General features: G+C 43.8%; 1 protein-coding gene and 19 non-coding genes across 20 annotated transcripts in view; 19 read left to right on the plus strand and 1 right to left on the minus strand.

The window, feature by feature from the left end:
* Positions 1-18,614, minus strand: part of LOC118221127 (TLC domain-containing protein 4-B-like) — a 45,052-nt gene that overhangs the window by 21,404 nt on the left and 5,034 nt on the right. The gene's annotated exons all lie outside the window — the stretch shown is intronic.
* trnar-ccu lies at positions 467-539 on the plus strand. The gene has a single exon. It is a non-coding gene; the product is annotated as a tRNA-Arg (tRNA).
* On the plus strand, positions 2,606-2,678 carry trnar-ccu. The gene has a single exon. It is a non-coding gene; the product is annotated as a tRNA-Arg (tRNA).
* Positions 4,745-4,817, plus strand: trnar-ccu. The gene has a single exon. It is a non-coding gene; the product is annotated as a tRNA-Arg (tRNA).
* On the plus strand, positions 6,884-6,956 carry trnar-ccu. The gene has a single exon. It is a non-coding gene; the product is annotated as a tRNA-Arg (tRNA).
* trnam-cau lies at positions 8,310-8,381 on the plus strand. Its single transcript has one exon. It is a non-coding gene; the product is annotated as a tRNA-Met (tRNA).
* trnar-ccu lies at positions 9,023-9,095 on the plus strand. The gene has a single exon. It is a non-coding gene; the product is annotated as a tRNA-Arg (tRNA).
* On the plus strand, positions 10,559-10,630 carry trnam-cau. Its single transcript has one exon. It is a non-coding gene; the product is annotated as a tRNA-Met (tRNA).
* Positions 10,761-10,833, plus strand: trnar-ccu. Its single transcript has one exon. It is a non-coding gene; the product is annotated as a tRNA-Arg (tRNA).
* trnam-cau lies at positions 11,805-11,876 on the plus strand. The gene has a single exon. It is a non-coding gene; the product is annotated as a tRNA-Met (tRNA).
* Positions 12,187-12,258, plus strand: trnam-cau. Its single transcript has one exon. It is a non-coding gene; the product is annotated as a tRNA-Met (tRNA).
* Positions 12,698-12,769, plus strand: trnam-cau. The gene has a single exon. It is a non-coding gene; the product is annotated as a tRNA-Met (tRNA).
* trnar-ccu lies at positions 12,900-12,972 on the plus strand. Its single transcript has one exon. It is a non-coding gene; the product is annotated as a tRNA-Arg (tRNA).
* trnam-cau lies at positions 13,944-14,015 on the plus strand. The gene has a single exon. It is a non-coding gene; the product is annotated as a tRNA-Met (tRNA).
* Positions 14,438-14,509, plus strand: trnam-cau. Its single transcript has one exon. It is a non-coding gene; the product is annotated as a tRNA-Met (tRNA).
* Positions 14,640-14,712, plus strand: trnar-ccu. The gene has a single exon. It is a non-coding gene; the product is annotated as a tRNA-Arg (tRNA).
* On the plus strand, positions 16,066-16,137 carry trnam-cau. The gene has a single exon. It is a non-coding gene; the product is annotated as a tRNA-Met (tRNA).
* On the plus strand, positions 16,577-16,648 carry trnam-cau. The gene has a single exon. It is a non-coding gene; the product is annotated as a tRNA-Met (tRNA).
* trnar-ccu lies at positions 16,779-16,851 on the plus strand. Its single transcript has one exon. It is a non-coding gene; the product is annotated as a tRNA-Arg (tRNA).
* trnam-cau lies at positions 18,205-18,276 on the plus strand. The gene has a single exon. It is a non-coding gene; the product is annotated as a tRNA-Met (tRNA).

The following is an 18,614-nucleotide window of genomic DNA, read 5'->3' on the forward strand; positions in this document are numbered from 1 at the left end:
TCACAAAAATACCCACCTCTAGGCGCACCTCTACTCACCTGTAGGACTGCAGAACAAGCCTACAGGTGGGTACAAGTGGGCCTACAGGTGGGTACATTTGTCAACAACGTTACACACAGCAATCAAAATGCTCAAGTGTACAGACCATACAATCCTACAATCAATTTATGAATCTTTCAAGGGTTGATAATGTAACTGGAACTTTTTAGGATTCATAGCATGACCAGAATGCAAGTGGGCCTAAACATTGCAAGAGAGCAACATAGCAGAGTGGCGCAGCGGAAGCGTGCTGGGCCCATAACCCAGAGGTCGATGGATCGAAACCATCCTCTGCTATGTTTAACGGTCGTTCTTTATTTAATCACCTTGAAAAACAGTGCTAATTTGCTGTTTTCAACCATTCAAAAACTGACTTTTTAACCAAAAAAAGTTGCTTCTCTTCTCTGCTTCCTCTCATGCATCATGTGCCCCAGTGGCCTAATGGATAAGGCACTGGCCTCCTAAGCCAGGGATTGTGGGTTCGAGTCCCATCTGGGGTGTAATGTTAGCCTAGTCCTTGCATCTCAGATTTGAGTAACAATGTGACAGAAAAGCAAATTATCAAAGATGCGTGCTCCCGATGTGTTTGGTGTTCTTTGGGACTGTCATACCTTTGTTAAAAAAGACTGACCATGAATCAAGTCAAACATTATGTTGAACTACAGACATGTTTCCTGTTCTCAAATTTTCGGTAAGTTAGCCACACTTTCCATTGATAATGAAGCATTTGTTAGGTCAGCTGATGTCAAGTCACAATAGAGCATTTGTAAGCTGATTGTGTGAATATTAGAGCTTTAAGGTGTGGCAAATTGAAACACATCGCACATACTGTAGATTCTTTGCAATGTAATCTTGTGGAAATTATTTGTAAGGGTGCCTTGGGTCTGAAAATTTGGGAACCACTGCAGTAGAGTTTCGCTTTTGACATTTTGACCAAATTTAGCATTAGCTAGCATGCTAATGGTACCTGCTGTCACTGACTTAGTCAATAGAACGAATGTAACATCAGCCAAGACGGCACCAATATGAAACATCAAAATCTAAGTCGCAATTTGGTCCGATGGGTACCGGTCATATGGGAACCGGTGCTGTAGTGCGACTGTGTTTTCGCTACCCAGCCCTGTTCATTACTCAGACAGTGACGTGAGCACAAGGTAGGCCCTAAATCCTTGGACTACTATTGCTGACTTGGGCCAGCCACAGGCTTGTTCTGCAGGCCTACAGGTGGGTACTATTTTCACAAAAGTACCCACATTTAGGCCCACCTGTACTCACCTGTAGGCCTGCAGAACAAGCCTACAGGTGGGTAAATTTGTCAACAACATTACACACAGCAATCAAAATTCTCAATTGTACAGACCATACAAACCTACAATCAACTTATGAATCTTTTAAGGGTTGATAATGTAACTGGGATCTTTCAGGATAGCATGACCAGAAGTGGACCTTAAACATTGTGACAGCATGGTGTAGCAGAGTGGCGCAGCGGCAGCGTGCTGGGCCCATAACCCAGAGGTCGATGGATCGAAACCATCCTCTGCTATCTTTAACTTTGACCATGTTTTTGTTACCCAGCCCTGCTCATTACTCAGACAGTGCCGTGAGTACAAGCTAGGCCCTAAATCCTTGGGCCACTACTGCTGGCTTGGGCCAGCCACAGGCTTGTTCTACAGGCCTGCAGATGGGTACTATTTTCCTTTTGTCAACAACGTTACACACAGCAATCAAAATGCTCAAGTGTACAGACCATACAAACCTACAATCAACTTATGAATCTTTCAAGGGTTGATAATGAAACTGCAACTTTTCAGGATTCATAGCATGACCGGAATGCAAGTGGGTCTACACAATGTAGCAGAGTGGCGCAGCGGAAGCGTGCTGGGCCCATAACCCAGAGGTCGATGGATCGAAACCATCCTCTGCTATGTTTAACTGTTGTGCTTTATTCAATCACCTAGAAAAACAGTGCTAATTGTATCCAACCATTCAAAACCTGAATTTGTGACATGAGCACAAGGTAGGCCCTAAATCATTGGACTACTATTACTGGCTTGGGCCAGCCACAGGCTTGATCTGCAGGCCTACAGGTGGGTACCATTTTCACAAAAATACCCACCTCTAGGCGCACCTCTACTCACCTGTAGGACTGCAGAACAAGCCTACAGGTGGGTACAAGTGGGCCTACAGGTGGGTACATTTGTCAACAACGTTACACACAGCAATCAAAATGCTCAAGTGTACAGACCATACAATCCTACAATCAATTTATGAATCTTTCAAGGGTTGATAATGTAACTGGAACTTTTTAGGATTCATAGCATGACCAGAATGCAAGTGGGCCTAAACATTGTAAGAGAGCAACATAGCAGAGTGGCGCAGCGGAAGCGTGCTGGGCCCATAACCCAGAGGTCGATGGATCGAAACCATCCTCTGCTATGTTTAACGGTCGTTCTTTATTTAATCACCTTGAAAAACAGTGCTAATTTGCTGTTTTCAACCATTCAAAAACTGACTTTTTAATCAAAAAAAGTTGCTTCTCTTCTCTGCTTCCTCTCATGCATCATGTGCCCCAGTGGCCTAATGGATAAGGCACTGGCCTCCTAAGCCAGGGATTGTGGGTTCGAGTCCCATCTGGGGTGTAATGTTAGCCTAGTCCTTGCATCTCAGATTTGAGTAACAATGTGACAGAAAAGCAATTTATCAAAGATGCGTGCTCCCGATGTGTTTGGTGTTCTTTGGGACTGTCAAACCTTTGTTAAAAAAGACTGACCATGAATCAAGTCAAACATTATGTTGAACTACAGACATGTTTCCTGTTCTCATATTTTCGGTAAGTTAGCCACACTTTCCATTGATAATGAAGCATTTGTTAGGTCAGCTGATGTCAAGTCACAATAGAGCATTTGTAAGCTGATTGTGTGAATATTAGAGCTTTAAGGTGTTGCAAATTGAAACACATTGCACATACTGTAGATTCTTTGCAATGTAATCTTGTGAAAATTATTTGTAAGGGTGCCTTGGGTCTGAAAATTTGGGAACCACTGCAGTAGAGATTCGCTTTTGACATTTTGACCAAATTTAGCATTAGCTAGCATGCTAATGGTACCTGCTGTCACTGACTTAGTCAATAGAACGAATGTAACATCAGCCAAGACGGCACCAATATGAAACATCAAAATCTAAGTCGCAATTTGGTCCGATGGGTACCGGTCATATGGGAACCGGTGCTGTAGTGCGACTGTGTTTTCGCTACCCAGCCCTGTTCATTACTCAGACAGTGACGTGAGCACAAGGTAGGCCCTAAATCCTTGGACTACTATTGCTGACTTGGGCCAGCCACAGGCTTGTTCTGCAGGCCTACAGGTGGGTACTATTTTCACAAAAGTACCCACATTTAGGCCCACCTGTACTCACCTGTAGGCCTGCAGAACAAGCCTACAGGTGGGTAAATTTGTCAACAACATTACACACAGCAATCAAAATTCTCAATTGTACAGACCATACAAACCTACAATCAACTTATGAATCTTTTAAGGGTTGATAATGTAACTGGGATCTTTCAGGATAGCATGACCAGAAGTGGACCTTAAACATTGTGACAGCATGGTGTAGCAGAGTGGCGCAGCGGCAGCGTGCTGGGCCCATAACCCAGAGGTCGATGGATCGAAACCATCCTCTGCTATCTTTAACTTTGACCATGTTTTTGTTACCCAGCCCTGCTCATTACTCAGACAGTGCCGTGAGTACAAGCTAGGCCCTAAATCCTTGGGCCACTACTGCTGGCTTGGGCCAGCCACAGGCTTGTTCTACAGGCCTGCAGATGGGTACTATTTTCCTTTTGTCAACAACGTTACACACAGCAATCAAAATGCTCAAGTGTACAGACCATACAAACCTACAATCAACTTATGAATCTTTCAAGGGTTGATAATGAAACTGCAACTTTTCAGGATTCATAGCATGACCGGAATGCAAGTGGGTCTACACAATGTAGCAGAGTGGCGCAGCGGAAGCGTGCTGGGCCCATAACCCAGAGGTCGATGGATCGAAACCATCCTCTGCTATGTTTAACTGTTGTGCTTTATTCAATCACCTAGAAAAACAGTGCTAATTGTATCCAACCATTCAAAACCTGAATTTGTGACATGAGCACAAGGTAGGCCCTAAATCATTGGACTACTATTACTGGCTTGGGCCAGCCACAGGCTTGATCTGCAGGCCTACAGGTGGGTACCATTTTCACAAAAATACCCACCTCTAGGCGCACCTCTACTCACCTGTAGGACTGCAGAACAAGCCTACAGGTGGGTACAAGTGGGCCTACAGGTGGGTACATTTGTCAACAACGTTACACACAGCAATCAAAATGCTCAAGTGTACAGACCATACAATCCTACAATCAATTTATGAATCTTTCAAGGGTTGATAATGTAACTGGAACTTTTTAGGATTCATAGCATGACCAGAATGCAAGTGGGCCTAAACATTGTAAGAGAGCAACATAGCAGAGTGGCGCAGCGGAAGCGTGCTGGGCCCATAACCCAGAGGTCGATGGATCGAAACCATCCTCTGCTATGTTTAACGGTCGTTCTTTATTTAATCACCTTGAAAAACAGTGCTAATTTGCTGTTTTCAACCATTCAAAAACTGACTTTTTAATCAAAAAAAGTTGCTTCTCTTCTCTGCTTCCTCTCATGCATCATGTGCCCCAGTGGCCTAATGGATAAGGCACTGGCCTCCTAAGCCAGGGATTGTGGGTTCGAGTCCCATCTGGGGTGTAATGTTAGCCTAGTCCTTGCATCTCAGATTTGAGTAACAATGTGACAGAAAAGCAATTTATCAAAGATGCGTGCTCCCGATGTGTTTGGTGTTCTTTGGGACTGTCAAACCTTTGTTAAAAAAGACTGACCATGAATCAAGTCAAACATTATGTTGAACTACAGACATGTTTCCTGTTCTCATATTTTCGGTAAGTTAGCCACACTTTCCATTGATAATGAAGCATTTGTTAGGTCAGCTGATGTCAAGTCACAATAGAGCATTTGTAAGCTGATTGTGTGAATATTAGAGCTTTAAGGTGTTGCAAATTGAAACACATTGCACATACTGTAGATTCTTTGCAATGTAATCTTGTGAAAATTATTTGTAAGGGTGCCTTGGGTCTGAAAATTTGGGAACCACTGCAGTAGAGATTCGCTTTTGACATTTTGACCAAATTTAGCATTAGCTAGCATGCTAATGGTACCTGCTGTCACTGACTTAGTCAATAGAACGAATGTAACATCAGCCAAGACGGCACCAATATGAAACATCAAAATCTAAGTCGCAATTTGGTCCGATGGGTACCGGTCATATGGGAACCGGTGCTGTAGTGCGACTGTGTTTTCGCTACCCAGCCCTGTTCATTACTCAGACAGTGACGTGAGCACAAGGTAGGCCCTAAATCCTTGGACTACTATTGCTGACTTGGGCCAGCCACAGGCTTGTTCTGCAGGCCTACAGGTGGGTACTATTTTCACAAAAGTACCCACATTTAGGCCCACCTGTACTCACCTGTAGGCCTGCAGAACAAGCCTACAGGTGGGTAAATTTGTCAACAACATTACACACAGCAATCAAAATTCTCAATTGTACAGACCATACAAACCTACAATCAACTTATGAATCTTTTAAGGGTTGATAATGTAATTGGGATCTTTCAGGATAGCATGACCAGAAGTGGACCTTAAACATTGTGACAGCATGGTGTAGCAGAGTGGCGCAGCGGAAGCGTGCTGGGCCCATAACCCAGAGGTCGATGGATCGAAACCATCCTCTGCTATGTTTAACTTTGACCATGTTTTTGTTACCCAGCCCTGCTCATTACTCAGACAGTGCCGTGAGTACAAGCTAGGCCCTAAATCCTTGGGCCACTACTGCTGACTTGGGCCAGCCACAGGCTTGTTCTACAGGCCTGCAGATGGGTACTATTTTCCTTTTGTCAACAACGTTACACACAGCAATCAAAATGCTCAAGTGTACAGACCATACAAACCTACAATCAACTTATGAATCTTTCAAGGGTTGATAATGAAACTGCAACTTTTCAGGATTCATAGCATGACTGGAATGCAAGTGGGTCTACACAATGTAGCAGAGTGGCGCAGCGGAAGCGTGCTGGGCCCATAACCCAGAGGTCGATGGATCGAAACCATCCTCTGCTATGTTTAACTGTTGTGCTTTATTCAATCACCTAGAAAAACAGTTCTAATTGTATCCAACCATTCAAAACCTGAATTTGTGACATGAGCACAAGGTAGGCCCTAAATCATTGGACTACTATTACTGGCTTGGGCCAGCCACAGGCTTGATCTGCAGGCCTACAGGTGGGTACTATTTTCACAAAAATACCCACCTCTAGGCGCACCTCTACTCACCTGTAGGCCTGCAGAACAAGCCTACAGGTGGGTACAAGTGGGCCTACAGGTGGGTACATTTGTCAACAACGTTACACACAGCAATCAAAATGCTCAAGTGTACAGACCATACAATCCTACAATCAATTTATGAATCTTTCAAGGGTTGATAATGTAACTGGAACTTTTTAGGATTCATAGCATGACCAGAATGCAAGTGGGCCTAAACATTGTAAGAGAGCAACATAGCAGAGTGGCGCAGCGGAAGCGTGCTGGGCCCATAACCCAGAGGTCGATGGATCGAAACCATCCTCTGCTATGTTTAACGGTCGTTCTTTATTTAATCACCTTGAAAAACAGTGCTAATTTGCTGTTTTCAACCATTCAAAAACGGACTTTTTAACCAAAAAAAGTTGCTTCTAATCTCTGCTTCCTCTCATGCATCATGTGCCCCAGTGGCCTAATGGATAAGGCACTGGCCTCCTAAGCCAGGTATTGTGGGTTCCAGTCCCATCTGGGGTGCACCGTCAGCCTAGTCCTTGCATGTCAGATTTGAGTAACAATGTGACAGAAAAGCAAATTGTCAAAGATACGTGCTCCCGATGTGTTTGGCGTTCTTTGGGACTGTCATACCTTTGTTAAAAAAGACTGACCATGAATCAAGTCAAACATTATGTTGAACTACAGACATGATTCCTGTTCTGAAATTTTTGGTAAGTTAGCCACACTTTCCATTGATAATGAAGCATTTGTTAGGTCAGCTGATGTCAAGTCACAATGGAGCATTTGTAAGCTGATTGTGTGAATATTAGAGCTTTAAGGTGTTGCAAATTGAAACACATTGCACATACTGTAGATTCTTTGCAATGTAATCTTGTGGAAATTATTTGTAAGGGTGCCTTGGGTCTGAAAATTTGGGAACCACTGCAGTAGAGTTTCGCTTTTGACATTTTGACCAAATTTAGCATTAACTAGCATGCTAATGGTACCTGCTGTCACTGACTTAGTCAATAGAACGAATGTAACATCAGCCAAGACGGCACCAATATGAAACATCAAATTCTAAGTCGCAATTTGGTCCGATGGGTACCGGTCATATGGGAACCGGTGCTGTAGTGCGACTGTGTTTTCGCTACCCAGCCCTGTTCATTACTCAGACAGCGACGTGAGCACAAGGTAGGCCCTAAATCCTTGGACGACTATTGCTGACTTGGGCCAGCCACAGGCTTGTTCTGCAGGCCTACAGGTGGGTACTATTTTCACAAAAGTACCCACCTTTAGGCCCACCTGTACTCACCGTTAGGCCTGCAGAACAAGCCTACAGGTGGGTAAATTTGTCAACAACATTACACACAGCAATCAAAATTCTCAATTGTACAGACCATACAAACCTACAATCAACTTATGAATCTTTTAAGGGTTGATAATGTAACTGGGATCTTTCAGGATAGCATGACCAGAAGTGGACCTTAAACATTATGACAGCATGGTGTAGCAGAGTGGCGCAGCGGAAGCGTGCTGGGCCCATAACCCAGAGGTCGATGGATCGAAACCATCCTCTGCTATGTTTAACTTTGACCATGTTTTTGTTACCCAGCCCTGCTCATTACTCAGACAGTGCCGTGAGTACAAGCTAGGCCCTAAATCCTTGGGCCACTACTGCTGGCTTGGGCCAGCCACAGGCTTGTTCTACAGGCCTGCAGATGGGTACTATTTTCCTTTTGTCAACAACGTTACACACAGCAATCAAAATGCTCAAGTGTACAGACCATACAATCCTACAATCAACTTATGAATCTTTCAAGGGTTGATAATGAAACTGCAACTTTTCAGGATTCATAGCATGACCGGAATGCAAGTGGGTCTACACAATGTAGCAGAGTGGCGCAGCGGAAGCGTGCTGGGCCCATAACCCAGAGGTCGATGGATCGAAACCATCCTCTGCTATGTTTAACTGTTGTGCTTTATTCAATCACCTAGAAAAACAGTGCTAATTGTATCCAACCATTCAAAACCTGAATTTGTGACATGAGCACAAGGAAGGCCCTAAATCATTGGACTACTATTACTGGCTTGGGCCAGCCACAGGCTTGATCTGCAGACCTACAGGTGGGTACTATTTTCACAAAAATACCCACCTCTAGGCGCACCTCTACTCACCTGTAGGCCTGCAGAACAAGCCTACAGGTGGGTACAAGTGGGCCTACAGGTGGGTACATTTGTCAACAACGTTACACACAGCAATCAAAATGCTCAAGTGTACAGACCATACAATCCTACAATCAATTTATGAATCTTTCAAGGGTTGATAATGTAACTGGAACTTTTTAGGATTCATAGCATGACCAGAATGCAAGTGGGCCTAAACATTGTAAGAGAGCAACATAGCAGAGTGGAGCAGCAGAAGCGTGCTGGGCCCATAACCCAGAGGTCGATGGATCGAAACCATCCTCTGCTATGTTTAACGGTCGTTCTTTATTTAATCACCTTGAAAAACAGTGCTAATATGCTGTTTTCAACCATTCAAAAACTGACTTTTTAACCAAAAAAAGTTGCTTCTCTTCTCTGCTTCATCCCATGCATCATGTGCCCCAGTGGCCTAATGGATAAGGCACTGGCCTCCTAAGCCAGGGATTGTGGGTTCGAGTCCCATCTGGGGTGTAACGTTAGCCTAGTCCTTGGATGTCAGATTTGAGTAACAATGTGACAGAAAAGCAAATCGTTAAAGATGCGTGCTCCGGATGTGTTTGGTGTTCTTTGGGACTGTCATACCTTTGTTAAAAAAGACTGACCATGAATCAAGTCAAACATTATGTTGAACTAGACATGATTCCTGTTCTGAAATTTTTGGTAAGTTAGCCACACTTTCCATTGATAATGAAGCATTTGTTAGGTCAGCTGATGTCAAGTCACAATAGAGCATTTGTAAGCTGATTGTGTGAATATTAGAGCTTTAAGGTGTTGCAAATTGAAACACATTGCACATACTGTAGATTCTTTGCAATGTAATCTTGTGGAAATTATTTGTAAAGGTGCCTTGGGTCTGAAAATTTGGGAACCACTGCAGTAGAGTTTCGCTTTTGACATTTTGACCAAATTTAGCATTAACTAGCATGCAAATGGTACCTGCTGTCACTGACTTAGTCAATAGAACGAATGTAACATCAGCCAAGACGGCACCAATATGAAACATCAAAATCTAAGTCGCAATTTGGTCCGATGGGTACCGGTCATATGGGAACCGGTGCTGTAGTGCGACTGTGTTTTCGCTACCCAGCCCTGTTCATTACTCAGACAGCGACGTGAGCACAAGGTAGGCCCTAAATCCTTGGACGACTATTGCTGACTTGGGCCAGCCACAGGCTTGTTCTGCAGGCCTACAGGTGGGTACTATTTTCACAAAAGTACCCACCTTTAGGCCCACCTGTACTCACCGTTAGGCCTGCAGAACAAGCCTACAGGTGGGTAAATTTGTCAACAACATTACACACAGCAATCAAAATTCTCAATTGTACAGACCATACAAACCTACAATCAACTTATGAATCTTTTAAGGGTTGATAATGTAACTGGGATCTTTCAGGATAGCATGACCAGAAGTGGACCTTAAACATTGGGACAGCATGGTGTAGCAAAGTGGCGCAGCGGAAGCGTGCTGGGCCCATAACCCAGAGGTCGATGGATCGAAACCATCCTCTGCTATGTTTAACTGTTGTGCTTTATTCAATCACCTAGAAAAACAGTGCTAATTGTATCCAACCATTCAAAACCTGAATTTGTGACATGAGCACAAGGTAGGCCCTAAATCATTGGACTACTATTACTGGCTTGATCTGCAGGCCTACAGGTGGGTACTATTTTCACAAAAATACCCACCTTTAGACGCACCTCTACTCACCTGTAGGCCTGCAGAACAAGCCTACAGGTGGGTACAAGTGGGCCTACAGGTGGGTACATTTGTCAACAACGGTACACACAGCAATCAAAATGCTCAAGTGTACAGACCATACAATCCTACAATCAATTTATGAATCTTTCAAGGGTTGATAATGTAACTGGAACTTTTTAGGATTCATAGCATGACCAGAATGCAAGTGGGCCTAAACATTGCAAGAAAGCAACATAGCAGAGTGGCGCAGCGGAAGCGTGCTGGGCCCATAACCCAGAGGTCGATGGATCGAAACCATCCTCTGCTATGTTTAACGGTCGTTCTTTATTTAATCACCTTGAAAAACAGTGCTAATTTGCTGTTTTCAACCATTCAAAAACTGATTTTTTAACCAAAAAAAGTTGCTTCTCTTCTCTGCTTCATCCCATGCATCATGTGCCCCAGTGGCCTAATGGATAAGGCACTGGCCTCCTAAGCCAGGGATTGTGGGTTCGAGTCCCATCTGGGGTGTAAAGTTAGCCTAGTCCTTGCATCTCAGATTTGAGTAACAATGTGACAGAAAAGCAAATCGTCAAAGATGCGTGCTCCCGATGTGTTTGGTGTTCTTTGGGACTGTCATACCTTTGTTAAGAAAGACTGACCATGAATCAAGTCAAACATTATGTTGAACTACAGACATGCTTCCTGTTCTGAAATTTTCGGTAAGTTAGCCACACTTTCCATTGATAATGAAGCATTTGTTAGGTCAGCTGATGTCAAGTCACAATAGAGCATTTGTAAGCTGATTGTGCGAATATTAGAGCTTTAAGGTGTTGCAAATTGAAACACATTGCACATACTGTAGATTCTTTGCAATGTAATCTTGTGGAAATTATTTGTAAGGGTGCCTTGGGTCTGAAAATTTGGGAACCACTGCAGTAGAGTTTCGCTTTAGACATTTTGACCAAATTTAGCATTAGCTAGCTTGCTAATGGTACCTGCTGTCACTGACATAGTCAATAGAACGAATGTAACATCAGCCAAGACGGCACCAATATGAAACATCAAAATCTAAGTCGCAATTTGGTCCGATGGGTACCGGTCATATGGGAACCGGTGCTGTAGTGCGACTGTGTTTTCGCTACCCAGCCCTGTTCATTACTCAGACAGTGACGTGAGCACAAGGTAGGCCCTAAATCCTTGGACTACTATTGCTGACTTGGGCCAGCCACAGGCTTGTTCTGCAGGCCTACAGGTGGGTACTATTTTCACAAAAGTACCCACATTTAGGCCCACCTGTACTCACCTGTAGGCCTGCAGAACAAGTCTACAGGTGGGTAAATTTGTCAACAACATTACACACAGCAATCAAAATTCTCAATTGTACAGACCATACAAACCTACAATCAACTTATGAATCTTTTAAGGGTTAATAATGTAACTGGGATCTTTCAGGATAGCATGACCAGAAGTGGACCTTAAACATTGTGATAGCATGGTGTAGCAGAGTGGCGCAGCGGAAGCGTGCTGGGCCCATAACCCAGAGGTCGATGGATCGAAACCATCCTCTGCTATGTTTAACTTTGACCATGTTTTTGTTACCCAGTCCTGCTCATTACTCAGACAGTGCCGTGAGTACAAGCTAGGCCCTAAATCCTTGGGCCACTACTGCTGGCTTGGGCCAGCCACAGGCTTGTTCTACAGGCCTGCAGATGGGTACTATTTTCCTTTTGTCAACAACGTTACACACAGCAATCAAAATGCTCACGTGTACAGACCATACAAACCTACAATCAACTTATGAATCTTTCAAGGGTTGATAATGAAACTGCAACTTTTCAGGATTCATAGCATGACCGGAATGCAAGTGGGTCTACACAATGTAGCAGAGTGGCGCAGCGGAAGCGTGCTGGGCCCATAACCCAGAGGTCGATGGATCGAAACCATCCTCTGCTATGTTTAACTGTTGTGCTTTATTCAATCACCTAGAAAAACAGTGCTAATTGTATCCAACCATTCAAAACCTGAATTTGTGACATGAGCACAAGGTAGGCCCTAAATCATTGGACTACTATTACTGGCTTGGGCCAGCCACAGGCTTGATCTGCAGGCCTACAGGTGGGTACTATTTTCACAAAAATACCCACCTCTAGGCGCACCTCTACTCACCTGTAGGCCTGCAGAACAAGCCTACAGGTGGGTACAAGTGGGCCTACAGGTGGGTACATTTGTCAACAACGTTACACACAGCAATCAAAATGCTCAAGTGTACAGACCATACAATCCTACAATCAATTTATGAATCTTTCAAGGGTTGATAATGTAACTGGAACTTTTTAGGATTCATAGCATGACCAGAATGCAAGTGGGCCTAAACATTGTAAGAGAGCAACATAGCAGAGTGGCGCAGCGGAAGCGTGCTGGGCCCATAACCCAGAGGTCGATGGATCGAAACCATCCTCTGCTATGTTTAACGGTCGTTCTTTATTTAATCACCTTGAAAAACAGTGCTAATTTGCTGTTTTCAACCATTCAAAAACTGACTTTTTAACCAAAAAAAGTTGCTTCTCTTCTCTGCTTCCTCTCATGCATCATGTGCCCCAGTGGCCTAATGGATAAGGCACTGGCCTCCTAAGCCAGGGATTGTGGGTTCGAGTCCCATCTGGGGTGTAACGTTAGCCTAGTCCTTGGATGTCAGATTTGAGTAACAATGTGACAGAAAAGCAAATCGTTAAAGATGCGTGCTCCGGATGTGTTTGGTGTTCTTTGGGACTGTCATACCTTTGTTAAAAAAGACTGACCATGAATCAAGTCAAACATTATGTTGAACTACAGACATGATTCCTGTTCTGAAATTTTTGGTAAGTTAGCCACACTTTCCATTGATAATGAAGCATTTGTTAGGTCAGCTGATGTCAAGTCACAATAGAGCATTTGTAAGCTGATTGTGTGAATATTAGAGCTTTAAGGTGTTGCAAATTGAAACACATTGCACATACTGTAGATTCTTTGCAATGTAATCTTGTGGAAATTATTTGTAAGGGTGCCTTGGGTCTGAAAATTTGGGAACCACTGCAGTAGAGTTTCGCTTTTGACATTTTGACCAAATTTAGCATTAACTAGCATGCAAATGGTACCTGCTGTCACTGACTTAGTCAATAGAACGAATGTAACATCAGCCAAGACGGCACCAATATGAAACATCAAAATCTAAGTCGCAATTTGGTCCGATGGGTACCGGTCATATGGGAACCGGTGCTGTAGTGCGACTGTGTTTTCGCTACCCAGCCCTGTTCATTACTCAGACAGCGACGTGAGCACAAGGTAGGCCCTAAATCCTTGGACGACTATTGCTGACTTGGGCCAGCCACAGGCTTGTTCTGCAGGCCTACAGGTGGGTACTATTTTCACAAAAGTACCCACCTTTAGGCCCACCTGTACTCACCGTTAGGCCTGCAGAACAAGCCTACAGGTGGGTAAATTTGTCAACAACATTACACACAGCAATCAAAATTCTCAATTGTACAGACCATACAAACCTACAATCAACTTATGAATCTTTTAAGGGTTGATAATGTAACTGGGATCTTTCAGGATAGCATGACCAGAAGTGGACCTTAAACATTGGGACAGCATGGTGTAGCAGAGTGGCGCAGCGGAAGCGTGCTGGGCCCATAACCCAGAGGTCGATGGATCGAAACCATCCTCTGCTATGTTTAACTGTTGTGCTTTATTCAATCACCTAGAAAAACAGTGCTAATTGTATCCAACCATTCAAAACCTGAATTTGTGACATGAGCACAAGGTAGGCCCTAAATCATTGGACTACTATTACTGGCTTGATCTGCAGGCCTACAGGTGGGTACTATTTTCACAAAAATACCCACCTTTAGACGCACCTCTACTCACCTGTAGGCCTGCAGAACAAGCCTACAGGTGGGTACAAGTGGGCCTACAGGTGGGTACATTTGTCAACAACGGTACACACAGCAATCAAAATGCTCAAGTGTACAGACCATACAATCCTACAATCAATTTATGAATCTTTCAAGGGTTGATAATGTAACTGGAACTTTTTAGGATTCATAGCATGACCAGAATGCAAGTGGGCCTAAACATTGCAAGAAAGCAACGTAGCAGAGTGGCGCAGCGGAAGCGTGCTGGGCCCATAACCCAGAGGTCGATGGATCGAAACCATCCTCTGCTATGTTTAACGGTCGTTCTTTATTTAATCACCTTGAAAAACAGTGCTAATTTGCTGTTTTCAACCATTCAAAAACTGATTTTTTAACCAAAAAAAGTTGCTTCTCTTCTCTGCTTCATCCCATGCATCATGTGCCCCAGTGGCCTAATGGATAAGGCACTGGCCTCCTAAGCCAGGGATTGTGGGTTCGAGTCCCATCTGGGGTGTAAAGTTAGCCTAGTCCTTGCATCTCAGATTTGAGTAACAATGTGACAGAAAAGCAAATCGTCAAAGATGCGTGCTCCCGATGTGTTTGGTGTTCTTTGGGACTGTCATACCTTTGTTAAGAAAGACTGACCATGAATCAAGTCAAACATTATGTTGAACTACAGACATGCTTCCTGTTCTGAAATTTTCGGTAAGTTAGCCACACTTTCCATTGATAATGAAGCATTTGTTAGGTCAGCTGATGTCAAGTCACAATAGAGCATTTGTAAGCTGATTGTGCGAATATTAGAGCTTTAAGGTGTTGCAAATTGAAACACATTGCACATACTGTAGATTCTTTGCAATGTAATCTTGTGGAAATTATTTGTAAGGGTGCCTTGGGTCTGAAAATTTGGGAACCACTGCAGTAGAGTTTCGCTTTAGACATTTTGACCAAATTTAGCATTAGCTAGCTTGCTAATGGTACCTGCTGTCACTGACATAGTCAATAGAACGAATGTAACATCAGCCAAGACGGCACCAATATGAAACATCAAAATCTAAGTCGCAATTTGGTCCGATGGGTACCGGTCATATGGGAACCGGTGCTGTAGTGCGACTGTGTTTTCGCTACCCAGCCCTGTTCATTACTCAGACAGTGACGTGAGCACAAGGTAGGCCCTAAATCCTTGGACTACTATTGCTGACTTGGGCCAGCCACAGGCTTGTTCTGCAGGCCTACAGGTGGGTACTATTTTCACAAAAGTACCCACATTTAGGCCCACCTGTACTCACCTGTAGGCCTGCAGAACAAGTCTACAGGTGGGTAAATTTGTCAACAACATTACACACAGCAATCAAAATTCTCAATTGTACAGACCATACAAACCTACAATCAACTTACGAATCTTTTAAGGGTTAATAATGTAACTGGGATCTTTCAGGATAGCATGACCAGAAGTGGACCTTAAACATTGTGATAGCATGGTGTAGCAGAGTGGCGCAGCGGAAGCGTGCTGAGCCCATAACCCAGAGGTCGATGGATCGAAACCATCCTCTGCTATGTTTAACTTTGACCATGTTTTTGTTACCCAGTCCTGCTCATTACTCAGACAGTGCCGTGAGTACAAGCTAGGCCCTAAATCCTTGGGCCACTACTGCTGGCTTGGGCCAGCCACAGGCTTGTTCTACAGGCCTGCAGATGGGTACTATTTTCCTTTTGTCAACAACGTTACACACAGCAATCAAAATGCTCACGTGTACAGACCATACAAACCTACAATCAACTTATGAATCTTTCAAGGGTTGATAATGAAACTGCAACTTTTCAGGATTCATAGCATGACCGGAATGCAAGTGGGTCTACACAATGTAGCAGAGTGGCGCAGCGGAAGCGTGCTGGGCCCATAACCCAGAGGTCGATGGATCGAAACCATCCTCTGCTATGTTTAACTGTTGTGCTTTATTCAATCACCTAGAAAAACAGTGCTAATTGTATCCAACCATTCAAAACCTGAATTTGTGACATGAGCACAAGGTAGGCCCTAAATCATTGGACTACTATTACTGGCTTGGGCCAGCCACAGGCTTGATCTGCAGGCCTACAGGTGGGTACTATTTTCACAAAAATACCCACCTCTAGGTGCACCTCTACTCACCTGTAGGCCTGCAGAACAAGCCTACAGGTGGGTACAAGTGGGCCTACAGGTGGGTACATTTGTCAACAACGTTACACACAGCAATCAAAATGCTCAAGTGTACAGACCATACAATCCTACAATCAATTTATGAATCTTTCAAGGGTTGATAATGTAACTGGAACTTTTTAGGATTCATAGCATGACCAGAATGCAAGTGGGCTTAAACATTGTAAGAGAGCAACATAGCAGAGTGGCGCAGCGGAAGCGTGCTGGGCCCATAACCCAGAGGTCGATGGATCGAAACCATCCTCTGCTATGTTTAACGGTCGTTCTTTATTTAATCACCTTGAAAAACAGTGCTAATTTGCTGTTTTCAACCATTCAAAAACTGACTTTTTAACCAAAAAAAGTTGCTTCTCTTCTCTGCTTCATCCCATGCATCATGTGCCCCAGTGGCCTAATGGATAAGGCACTGGCCTCCTAAGCCAGGGATTGTGGGGTCGAGTCCCATCTGGGGTGTAAAGTTAGCCTAGTCCTTGCATCTCAGATTTGAGTAACAATGTGACAGAAAAGCAAATCGTCAAAGATGCGTGCTCCTGATGTGTTTGGTGTTCTTTGGGACTGTCATACCTTTTTTAAGAAAGACTGACCATGAATCAAGTCAAACATGATGTTGAACTACAGACATGCTTCCTGTTCTGAAATTTTCGGTAAGTTAGCCACACTTTCCATTGATAATGAAGCATTTGTTAGGTCAGCTGATGTCAAGTCACAATAGAGCATTTGTAAGCTGATTGTGCGAATATTAGAGCTTTAAGGTGTTGCAAATTGAAACACATCGCACATACTGTAGATTCTTTGCAATGTAATCTTGTGGAAATTATTTGTAAGGGTGCCTTGGGTCTGAAAATTTGGGAACCACTGCAGTAGAGTTTCGCTTTAGACATTTTGACCAAATTTAGCATTAGCTAGCTTGCTAATGGTACCTGCTGTCACTGACATAGTCAATAGAACGAATGTAACATCAGCCAAGACGGCACCAATATGAAACATCAAAATCTAAGTCGCAATTTGGTCCGATGGGTACCGGTCATATGGGAACCGGTGCTGTAGTGCGACTGTGTTTTCGCTACCCAGCCCTGTTCATTACTCAGACAGTGACGTGAGCACAAGGTAGGCCCTAAATCCTTGGACTACTATTGCTGACTTGGGCCAGCCACAGGCTTGTTCTGCAGGCCTACAGGTGGGTACTATTTTCACAAAAGTAGCCACATTTAGGCCCACCTGTACTCACCTGTAGGCCTGCAGAACAAGCCTACAGGTGGGTAAATTTGTCAACAACATTACACACAGCAATCAAAATTCTCAATTGTACAGACCATACAAACCTACAATCAACTTATGAATCTTTTAAGGGTTGATAATGTAACTGGGATCTTTCAGGATAGCATGACCAGAAGTGGACCTTAAACATTGTGACAGCATGGTGTAGCAGAGTGGCGCAGCGGCAGCGTGCTGGGCCCATAACCCAGAGGTCGATGGATCGAAACCATCCTCTGCTATCTTTAACTTTGACCATGTTTTTGTTACCCAGCCCTGCTCATTACTCAGACAGTGCCGTGAGTACAAGCTAGGCCCTAAATCCTTGGGCCACTACTGCTGGCTTGGGCCAGCCACAGGCTTGTTCTACAGGCCTGCAGATGGGTACTATTTTCCTTTTGTCAACAACGTTACACACAGCAATCAAAATGCCCAAGTGTACAGACCATACAAACCTACAATCAACTTATGAATCTTTCAAGGGTTGATAATGAAACTGCAACTTTTCAGGATTCATAGCATGACCGGAATGCAAGTGGGTCTACACAATGTAGCAGAGTGGCGCAGCGGAAGCGTGCTGGGCCCATAACCCAGAGGTCGATGGATCGAAACCATCCTCTGCTATGTTTAACTGTTGTGCTTTATTCAATCACCTAGAAAAACAGTGCTAATTGTATCCAACCATTCAAAACCTGAATTTGTGACATGAGCACAAGGTAGGCCCTAAATCATTGGACTACTATTACTGGCTTGATCTGCAGGCCTACAGGTGGGTACTATTTTCACAAAAATACCCACCTTTAGACGCACCTCTACTCACCTGTAGGCCTGCAGAACAAGCCTACAGGTGGGTACAAGTGGACCTACAGGTGGGTACATTTGTCAACAACGGTACGCACAGCAATCAAAATGCTCAAGTGTACAGACCATACAATCCTACAATCAATTTATGAATCTTTCAA

This window comes from Anguilla anguilla, chromosome 2 (genome assembly GCF_013347855.1).
Source record: "Anguilla anguilla isolate fAngAng1 chromosome 2, fAngAng1.pri, whole genome shotgun sequence".
NCBI classification, from domain to species: Eukaryota; Metazoa; Chordata; class Actinopteri; order Anguilliformes; family Anguillidae; genus Anguilla; species Anguilla anguilla.